This window comes from Salvelinus sp. IW2-2015, unplaced genomic scaffold (genome assembly GCF_002910315.2).
Source record: "Salvelinus sp. IW2-2015 unplaced genomic scaffold, ASM291031v2 Un_scaffold2918, whole genome shotgun sequence".
Taxonomy (NCBI): Eukaryota; Metazoa; Chordata; class Actinopteri; order Salmoniformes; family Salmonidae; genus Salvelinus; species Salvelinus sp. IW2-2015.
Window position 1 is genome coordinate 28,669 of NW_019944215.1, and position 10,750 is coordinate 39,418.

At 43.1% G+C, this 10,750-nt stretch overlaps 1 pseudogene; it reads right to left on the reverse strand.

The window, feature by feature from the left end:
* The window catches only part of LOC112074989 (endoplasmic reticulum-Golgi intermediate compartment protein 2-like), a 31,021-nt pseudogene extending 21,316 nt beyond the window's left edge, over nt 1-9,705 (reverse strand).
* Nucleotides 9,706-10,750: the final 1,045 nt, after the last annotated feature.

The window sequence follows — 10,750 nt, forward strand, 5'->3', positions numbered from 1 at the left end:
CATCTCTCTACTGCCAACTGTATCTCCGCATGGTGATGTATCCACTGCTCAAAAATAAAGGAACACTTAAACAACACAACTGTAACTCCAAGTCAATCACACTTCTGTGAAATCAAACTGTCCACTTAGGAAGCAACACTGTATTGACAATAAATTTCACATGCTGTTGTGCAATGGAATAGACAACAGTTGGAAATTATAGGCAATTAGCAAGACACCCCCAATAAAGGAGTGGTCTGCAGGTAGGTGACACAGACCACTTCTCAGTTTCCCTATGCTTCCTGGTGATGTTTTGGACACTTTTGAATGTGGCGGTTGCTTTCACTCTACAGTGGTAGCATTAGAACGGAGTCTACAACCCACACAAGGTGGCTCAGGTAGTTGCAGCTCATCCAGGATGGCACCATCAATGCGAGCTGTGGCAAAAAGGTTTGCTGTGTCTGTCAGCGTAGTCATCCAGGCATGGAGGCGCTACCAGGAACAGGCCAGTACATCACGAGACGTGGAGGAGGGCGTAAGGAGGGCAACAACCCAGCAGCAGGACCGCTACCGCCGCCTTTGTGCAAGGAGGAAGCACTGCCAGAGCCTGCAAATGACCTCCACAGGCTGCATTCTTTGTGGGGCATTTCTTGTGGCGGCCGCACAGCCCTCCATGTGCTCGCCAGAGGTAGCTGACTGCCATTTAGTACGAGAGAGATCCTCAGACCCTTGTGAGACACATTGCTGGTGCGGTTGGCCCCGGGTTCCTCTAATGCAGAACATGCTAGACCTCATGTGGTGCGAGTGTGTCAGCGTTCCTGCAAGAGGAAGGCATTGATGCTTATGGATGGCCCGCCTGTTCCCCAGACACTGAATCCAATGAGCAATCTGGGACATCATGTCTCGCTCCATCTCACCAACGCCACGTTGCACCACAGACGTCAGGGTTGGGGATGCTTTAGTCCCAGGTCTGGGAGGAGATCCCTCAGGAGACCATCCGGCCACCTCATCAGAGCATTGCCCAGGCGTTAGGGAGGTCATACAGGCACGTGGAGGCACACACACTACTGAGCCTCATTTTGACTTGTTTTAAGGACATTACATCAAAGTTGGATCAGCCCTGCTAGTGTGGTTTTCCATTTAATTTTGAGTGTGACTCCAAACTCAGACCTTTCATGGGTTGATAAATTGATTTCCATTGATCATATTTTGTGTGATTTGTTGTCAGCACATCTCAACTATGTAAAGAAAAAAGTATTTAATAAGAATATTTTCATTATTCAGATCGGAGGATTCGATTTTCAGTGTTCCCTTTATTTCTTGAAGCAGTGTATATACGTCAATTGGCCTATGGTTTTTCAACTAGTAATTGCACACGCCACATTCAAGCTCAAACATGCACCAGCTTTATTTGATTCAAGACACAGGTCACGATACTTACATCATATTCCTTTCAGAAGGTTAATTTAGATATCCCAAAGGTTTTCATAATCGCCTGAATGTGACCATAATAGCCATGTCTTACCGCACATCAACATCCTAACTCTCTCTCCCAGACATTCACTTTGACGTGCGTAGCTGAACTGGCCGGCGGTACATGAGGACATATGCATGGCGTGCACCAAGAAAGTACGTTCTGAATGAAGACATGTCGACATCCTGCAGCCATGTGGCACAGCCTCAAGGAGTGAGACTAGACTACCTTATCTCTCTCTTTTTGTGTCACCCCTCAGACCTCCAGCAGCACACAACCCCACTCCTCAACCAGACCTCACCCCTCAGACCTCCAGCAGCACACAACCCCACTCCTCAACCAGACACTGTTCCTTCTGACCCTGTTGTACGTCATACAGTAAAACCACTATGTAAGTGTTATTTCTTTTCTAACTACGGCTTTTCTTAAAGCGACAGATTACATATGCAACAATAAACCCATTGTATACTCTCCCCACGTTTTTGCTCATAGTTTACGTCCTCCCCAACCCAGATACAATGTCTTGGAATAGAGGATTTTTTTGCATACTTGAAATACTGTATGTCAGGCCTCCACTGAAAGACAATTTCTGTACATTGACTCTTAATGTGTGAATCCTGAGATATCCATGGCCTCTCTTCTTCCATGGGCGATGTGTTTTTACCTTGTATTGGTTTGTACTGACAGAATATTTGGGAACCTGTACTCAGTAGCGAGGCCAGCTAAGGATATCCGAGAGTAACTTCAGTGTTGATCACATTAAGGGCTCTATTCAATCTGTGAAGTTGAAGCGTTACAGACTCTGTGATATAAATTAAAAAGGTCATTTCCAATTGAGCCAACACATGTAGCTTTTACCGTGAATGCAGTCTGCAAAAGCAGGAACATTCCCTTTGTTTCAATCATGCCGTAAAGCTGAACTTCTGTGATGCGGATTGAATGGAGCCCTAAATCTTGACCACTGGAGACTGCTACTGTAGTACTACAAACATCTGACCTGGTTGACGACTACTGAATATTGACAAAGGTATACTGTTTGTCCACTTTTTGCCTGTTTATATTGAAACTAAGTTGACTATTTTTTCATCTTTATAAATAATTGCGTCAAACTAAGGCTTGTCTTAAGTGGTACAGTGCATTCGGAAAGTATTCAGACCCCTTGACTTTTTCCAAATGTTGTTACATTACAGCCTTGTTCTAAAATTGGTTAAATAAATGTTTTTCCTCAATCTACACACAATACCAAAGCGAAAACAGGTTTAGACATTTTTGAAAATGTATTAAATAAAAAACAGAAATACCCTATTTACATAAGTATTCAGACATTTGCTATGAGACTCAATTGAGCTCAGGTGCATCCTGTTTCCATTGATCATCCTTGAGCTGTTTCTACAACTTGGAGTCCACCTGTGGTAAATTCAATTGATTGGACATGATTTGGAAAGGCACACAACTGTCTAAGGTCCCACAGTTGACAGTGCATGTCAGAGCAAAAACCACGAGGTCGAAGGAATTGTCCGTAGAGCTCTGAGACAGGATTGTGTCGAGGCACAGATCTGGGGAAGGGTACCAAAAGATTTCTGCAGCATGGAAGGTCCCCAAGAACACAGTGGCCTCCATCATTCTTAAATGGAAGAAGTTTGGAACCACAAACTCTTCCTAGAGCTGGCCGTCCAGCAATCGTCACGTCTGGAGGAAACCTGGCACTATCACTACGGTGAAGCATGGTGGTGGCAGCATTATGCTGTGGGGATGTTTTTTAGCGGCAGGGACTGGGAGACTAGTCAGGATAGAAGGAAAGATGAACGAAGCAAAGTACAGAGAGATCCTTGATGAAAACCTGCTCCAGAGCGCTCAGGACATCAGACTGGGGTGAAGGTTCACCTTCCATCAGGACAACAACCCTAAGCACACAGCCAAGACAATGCATCAGTGGCTTCGGGACAAGTCTCTGAATGTCCGTGGCGCAGCCAGAGCCCGGACTTGAACCTGATCAAACATCTCTGGAGAGACCTGAAAATAGCTGTGCAGCGACATTCCCCATCCAACCTGACAGAGCTTGATAGGATCTGCAGAGCAGAATGGGAGAAACTCCCCAAATACAGGTGTGCCAAGCTTGTAGCGTCATACCCAAGAAGACTCAAGGCTGTAATCGCTGCCAAAGGTGCTTCAACAAAGTACTGAGTAAACGGTCTGAATATTTATGTAAATGTGATACTTCAGTTTTTATAAATTTGCTCAAATTTAGTGCAAATTTAGTGCTGTATATACAAATTTTAGAATAAGGCTGTAACGTAACAAAGTGTGGAAAAAGTCAAGGGGTCTGAATACTTTCCGAATGCACTGTAGATGGTGACAGTATCATATATAAACAAGTTTAGAAGATGTGTAAATAGTTCTATATTATTTTTCTAGACTACTTAATAGTATTCCTGAGGGTTGATTCTGCAGGAGTCTGACTCTACCACAGAGCTCCCCAGACTAGATCTGAAGTGTTACTTGTGGCAGACAGCAGCAGTCCACTTTTTTATGAGATGATTCATCTATATACAGTATCTATGGTAGAAGTCTTGACTAAATGTACCTCAAATCCTCCCTCTGGAAAAACATGTTTCTATGTGAGCCAGTAATGGTGTGCAACAATAGTGACCGTCCTTTMCTAAATTCAGTAAGGGACTATGAACCAAATGCATGCCCAACACAGAAAATGGCTTTTCCTGTACAATGAAGTTGAACACAATGTCCTGCTTGTTATGGATCTTGGCATCTGTCATGTTGATAACAAAGCAGTGTCTTTGTTAGGATACATAGTGGAAGCAGAGCACTGTGGGTAGATCAGAGCTAACTGGGCAATGTTCTGTGAACTGCAACACTTACGACTTTGTTTATTTTGTTGAATTTTCCTTTTTCAAATGTAATTGGCAAATGTTAAATGACCCTCTATTCCTGCTCTGAAAACACTTAAAGTTTGTTTGGCAAAACATGAATAAACCAAAAGACACATTGGTCAGTGTGCTAATCATTCTGCTTCATACACTGCTGCCTCGTGTAGAAAATAGATTTAGCCTACTTCCATGGCTGCGTTTATACAGGCAGCCCAATTCTGATCTTTTTTTCACTAATTGGTCTTTTGACCAATCGGATCTGAAAAAGATTGGACGTGAAAAGATCTGATGTGATTGGTCAAAAGACCAATTAGTGGAAAAAAAGATCCGAAATGGACTGCCTGTGTAAGCGCAGGCTAAAAGCATGCACCATCACCAGAGGATAGTGAGATACCAAACGAGAGAGATTTAAATGAATGTAAAGTGTACAACATGAAGTGGTGAAGTGCACTAAAACACATTTAATAGGACATCTCCCATTGACAGATGTGAAACAGATACTGAACAACAGTGCAAATAGATAGAAATAGAAGAAACATGACATGTTAATGGTATTAATGATAACATAGGCGGATCAGATTTCATTCAGCCTAACTTACAGATAACAACGTCCAAATACCTTTACACACTAAGCCTGATAAAACTGGGGAGTTAGCTGCTTTCCATTTTCCAGTGTAAAATACATATTTACAGGATATAAATATATTATAATGGTAGTCATATGAGGATACTGTCCAAAACAATAAATAGAACAATTATGATTGTCGGATCCTAATCAGTTTACTCTTATTTGGTTCAAAACAAACTCCCAGCAATCCACATACTTGTGATTGGAGACTTCTCTTCCTGGATTCCCACACAGGTGAAGGGACAGTAGGTGCACGATCAGCAGCAGGCTCCAGGTCCCATGTCCACAAAGCGTCTCACAGTAGGAGTGCTGATCTAGGATCTGTCCATATAGTCTTATCTTATGATCCAAAAGGGCGAAACTGATCTAAGCTCAGCACTCCTACTCAGAGAGCTTTGTGGATATGGGCTCAGGTCAGAGGGCTACTCCTGTACGTGTCAGGAGCGGAGCAGCACGGTTGTTCACATGGGCATCTGGGAGAATCACCTGGAAATAGAGAACACGCAGAGGTACAGTGTAAATACACTACTACCAGTGAGACACAGGGAAACTGGTACATGTACGGATTTACCATCATTTTGAACATAGTTTCAGTGGCAATAAAGAAGACTGGGCTCACCTCTCTAGGTTTATATGGGCCTAGTTTGAAGCGACAGCAGACTATGTCGAAACAGAAGCCAACAAACCCATGGATCAATGAAGATGTTCAGGGTGCATTTCTCTAACGTGGCACAGTATCAGGCTGGCAAAGCAGCCGTGGAATGATTTGTGAGACATGAACAGTATGAGTTCTGCCCATGACACTGGGTGGTAAGAGTGAGTGTTGTCTGGACCTGTGGTGGAGAAGATACCCCCGATGATGCCACAGAGTCGTACCAGGAACTGCCAGAGGGGCATGTGCTGCTCACTGACCGTCACCATCAGAGAGCTGGTGTCGTACTTCATAAAGATCCCAGACACACCGTGGCTGCCCGCCGCATGGTTGATCACCCGCTCCTTGACCAGACAGTGGGTAGGTGGGGTGGGGGTTATTCTCTGCTTTACACACACACACACACACACACACACACACACACACACACACACACACACACACACACACAGAGGCCTTTCTAGCATCTAGCCTTTGTGTATGTGAATATGTGTGTTTGTAAGACAGAAATCTATGACTGTCTCAGGTGGTGGTGTTATACAGCAGAGCAAGAAGTAACTTTTGGCAGCCAGCAGAGGGAGCTGAATGGACTGGATGGATGGATGAGGAGACTGATCCATTATCTGAACCCACTGCAGCATCCTCCATCATGGTCAACATCAAATAGAATTCCTTTCCCCCTGATGGTTAATATTGAGGATTTGGGGAAGGTAAGCTGATACTAGATCTGTGCCTAAATCAGGACTTACCCTCTCAGTCACAGAGAACTGGTGTGTGTCTGCCGACACCTTGGACGTGTGYAGTTTGGTAGGTACCACCRTAATGAAATACTGGAACATCTCATTATCTGCAACAACAAGACAAAGAGCAAAGCCCTTGACCCCATCCATCTAGTGACGGACTACACAGAATACTGCTAGAAAAGGTGAAATAGGGGGCTTCAGTTCTTTCCCCTGGAGAAACTAGGCTGCTTTGAAYGGYAAGTGAATGAAAGCAAGCCTGCAGTAAATCCACTTCAAATGGCTACATTTTCTCCCTGCAAACTCATGAGGCCATGCTGAGCAGAATAGTCTGGAAGCTACACATTGAGTAACAGCTGAATGAGGTTTGATAAGAACATTAATGTGTTAACTTCCTGGTCTCGGTGAGGAGGAGCAGTAACTTACGGGTTGCTGGTGATTTTCTCTGTCCCGTCCAGAGGATTGATGATGCCGGGGACCTCTTCTCCGAAAGACAGATGGTCTATCCGATGGGAGAAGTTGCACGCTGCAATGCATTGATGAAACCCAGCTCACATGCAGACAGGTGGATTGCGACAGTGAAAACCTCTATTTGGGAGTGAATGATTCTGAGAAAATAGTTATTTGGCACTGCATTAGAATAGATACTGCTCTTATCTATCACTTGAAACATGGAAATTCAGATGCAATGTAAGCAACCAGAGATCAGTACTAATGTTGTCCTTGTCAAAAACGAGTAACTTATGCAAATGAGTGTCACCCTTCCTGGCTGACAGAGAACTTACTGTCATGGCTTACAAAAGCTGCTGTATGAGCATGGCCACGAGGATGATGAATAGGCCTGAGAAAGACAGAGGGTTGGAGGCGTGAGGAGCATTTTCATCAAAAAGAAATATACTGTGCTCTATTGGTTGAGTGCCCTTTTTCCCATCAGACATAGACTCATAAATCATTCGCAGCATCAATTTGTGGAGCTTGGAATCTTCTAAYGTATGAGACAAACTCCATGAACCTCTGAGTCTGTGGCAGTATTACATAGCTTTCCCCCATTACACCCATAAAGAATGATTTACATACAACATGCACTTAAATATAACCCTGTTGTTCGGGCCCTGAATGCTGATTGGTTGAAAGCCGTGGTATATCAGACTGTATACCATGGGTATGACAAAACATTTATTTTTACTGCTCTAATAACGTTGGTAACCAGTTTATAATAGCAATAAGGCACATCGGGGGTTTGTGATATATGGCCAATATACCACGGCTAAGGGCAGTGTCTAGGCACTCCACGTTGCGTTGTGCTTTAGAACAGCCCTCAGCTGTGGTATATTGGCCATATACCACACCTCCTCGGGCCTTGTTGCTTAAATATATCACGCTTATAGAAAAGTGTACAGGTATCTTACTTTCCCACTGTGATGTGGAAGTTCCCAGCCACTTTGTTGACGTGCCCATGTATCCTACAGGCACTTAAGGGCTCTGAGGCGGTGCCCTCTCTGAAGACACACACACATACTATTACCTTTGTAGGAAAACATATCTGTACTTAATGCATTTTCCCAACACCTCAGTAGTGATGCATTTTGCATTTGAGAGCCCTAACAACCTTGGGGGCAAGGTAGGCCTACTAACCTAGGGGGCAAGGCAGGCCTACTAACCTAGGGGGCAAGGCAGGCCTACTAACCTAGGGGGCAAGGCAGGCCTACTAACCTAGGGCCGCAGAGCTAACAAGGGGGCAAGGCCTACTAACCTGGCAAGACGCTAACCTGGGGCAAGAGTACTACCCAGGGCAGGCAGCACTACTACACCTAGGGAGGAGCCCAATAGGCAAGACGCCTACTAACCTAGGGGCAAAGCCACGCCTACTAACCCTAGGGGTGAGGGGAGCAGCCACTAGGGTCGGCACGCACTACCTCAAGGGCGCTACACCTACGGCCATAGGCCCTTTAGAAACACTCTTTCAAGACCTCCTGTAGAGAATGCTCCTCCTTTCAAATCTGTCTGTATTCAGCAACAGGCGTACCTAGGAGAGGTTGGAGAGGGAGAAACAGCGTTAACTACTCTTTTCATACAGGAAGGACGACAAAAATAGTTTTTTTCTTTTGGAATTGTGGTTGAGTGAGATTTTCTGGACGATTAACCAAAGTGCCTTAAAGGGCCAATCTACCATACTACCTCCATTTTTTTACTTTTTAAATCATGGATATAATAGCCATGATTATTTAAGATAAAACATTAAAATGTCTCATGAGCTTAGCGTTTAACTTGTCTAGACCCAATCAGAACCCAAAATAGCAAAGCTTTTTTACTTCTTTTATTTATTAAACAATTTTACTTGTGAACAAACACACTGTATAGCGCTCAACACAAAAAATAACAATGATCATTTTGATATCATGGCATGGCTTCAGTCCTTGGATCCATATCTCTGTCTATGGAATGTGAGAGTGCGTTACATTCTAACTGCTTACCTGTGCCACATCTTTGCTGCAGGGGTTTCCAGCTCAAAAATCACCTGAACATTTATACACAGGAGAAAATACACAGGGAAGAAAAACTTCCCAGGGTTTGGGATCACCAAAGTCTATTTGATGTAATAGAAAGCTCAGTTGATCTACTCACAGGCTCATACTGAATGCCATGTTGATGTTATCATAGCTCTGCCAGTCCAGAATGTCTGCACCCACATCTGGAACCAGCACCAACCTCAATCTTAGCTCCAGGGGGTGGAGGGCCAAAATCTATACATTTACACATAACACATTAATTATGCCCAAAATATGAAGGCCTACATTTCATGAATGATTCCAATAAATAATGTGTTATAAGGTTGAATACTTACGTTGGCATTTCATGGCAACTGTAATATCTATTTTTATTCTCAATTTACTGTAAATTAAGAAAAATTGTCAGATTCCAAGATAATGTACTGGCAGTAAAACACAGTTCAGTCTTAAATAAGAGCTTATCATGATGAAACAAAATCAACAGTTCTATGTACCTTGAGAAATCTTTATCCACTTCGTATTCATACTTCATCCAGGTGTCCCGGTACACAAAGAACTCAAAGGCCAGCAGTGCCATGGCAGTAAAGCTATCAAGGACACTATGGATGGGCGAGAGAAGAACATTAGCGACGTCATTCAAAGTTGGGGCGATTGAATCAGCATTCAGACATATGTCAGCAGTATTGAGAGTGAAATCCCACCTGTCCCCCCTGTGGCTGTGGTCTCGACATAGCTCTCTGGGACCTTGGGGAAGGCATCCAGCTCCTAACCAGACTCAGGGCTTTCTTCCTGTACAGACGCCTCATCTTCAGGACCACTCTCCACGTCCTCCCTTCATACACCTAACCTGGGAAAGAGAAATCATACAAAATAGTCMATTATGGTTTTTTTTCTAATCTGTGTAATATAGGAATAAAACAATATGCAGGTTACCACCATCATCGCTGCACACATCGGTCATACCTGGGTAGGCTTTTTCAGTTTTTAAACAACTAATTATAAATGTTTTTCTGTGAGTTCAATGTGCACATTGCACAGTTTCTCGAAAGAGAAATGAGATCCAGCCTGAACTGTGCAATGTAATAGGGTGTTGTAGTTTCCAACAGGCCACTATTCTACATTGTTTAGCCCATAAAACATGGTAATTAACTACAATGACCATAATCCATTTCGCATCTACCTGTCAGGTCAGTTTATTTTTTTACACCTGCTAAGGAAGATACAAGAATGCATGACCATGAGGGGATGGGTATAGAGTACCACAGTGTGAGTCATAAAACCTAGTGGTCAAACAAGGAAATGGTTCCAATCATTTTTCCAGCATTCATTTTCCCCATAGGGGACTTTAGAAACACTTAAAATAAGGTCTGTGTTTCCTGTAGGCTTACCCTGGCAGGACGTTTTGTTAACCGTGTAAATCTCTCTAGGACAAGGTGACTTTTGATGGCTAGGTTTTATGGGTATTATGACACCTCTATTGAGAGCAGCTGTTGCTTGGCCAGGTATCTCTAGCTGAAAATACATGATCAAAGTGATTGATAGTTGGCTAGTCATAAAAGTATGCCTTATTTACTTTGAAGAACTACTAAAATAGTGATTTTGTCAGACAGCATAGGCAGCAGCTCTATAGAGATGAGATGATGACTTGGAATGAAATAATAAAGTCATCAAATTAAAAAAACTAATATAAACAACGGAAATAAATGAATGTGAATATGATGGTTAATAAGTGATAGCAGTAATGGGCAGTCTACCACCATCATAGTACATGTATTAATTGTTTTATTCTGTGTTATTACTGCATTTAACCCAAAGTCGAAATCGAAAACCGTGATTATTTTTTTTATAATGAACCGAAATCGAACCGACCTCAAAAAACATT